At 44.3% G+C, this 415-nt stretch overlaps 1 protein-coding gene across 13 annotated transcripts in view; it reads right to left on the bottom strand.

Annotated features, from left to right (window-relative positions):
- Positions 1 to 415, bottom strand: part of Dock10 (dedicator of cytokinesis 10) — a 250045-nt gene that overhangs the window by 91549 nt on the left and 158081 nt on the right. The gene's annotated exons all lie outside the window — the stretch shown is intronic.

The following is a 415-nucleotide window of genomic DNA, read 5'->3' as shown; positions in this document are numbered from 1 at the left end:
GCCTGCACATGTGTTCATGTGTGTATATGTTTGTGTGCGCCTGCACAAGTGTTCATGTGTGTATATGTTTGTGTGCGCCTGCACATGTGGTCATGTGTGTACATGTTTGTGTGCGCCTGCACATGTGGTCATGTGTGTACATGTTTGTGTGCACCTGCACATGTGGTCATGTATGTACATGTTTGTGTGTGCCTGCACATGTGGTCATGTGTGTGTATGTTTGTGAGTGCTTGCACATGTGTTCATGTGTGTATATGTTTATGAGTGCTTGCACATGTGTTCAGGTGTACATGTTTGTGTGTGCCTGCACATGTGGTCATTTGTGTATATGTTTGTGTGTGCCTGCACATGTGTTCATGTGTGTATATGTTTGTGTGTGCCTGCACATGTGTTCATGTGTGTATATGTTTGTGTG

The sequence above is a fragment of the Microtus ochrogaster genome, linkage group LG2 (assembly GCF_000317375.1).
Source record: "Microtus ochrogaster isolate Prairie Vole_2 linkage group LG2, MicOch1.0, whole genome shotgun sequence".
Classification (NCBI taxonomy): domain Eukaryota; kingdom Metazoa; phylum Chordata; class Mammalia; order Rodentia; family Cricetidae; genus Microtus; species Microtus ochrogaster.
This window is presented reverse-complemented; position numbering and strand designations above follow the sequence as displayed.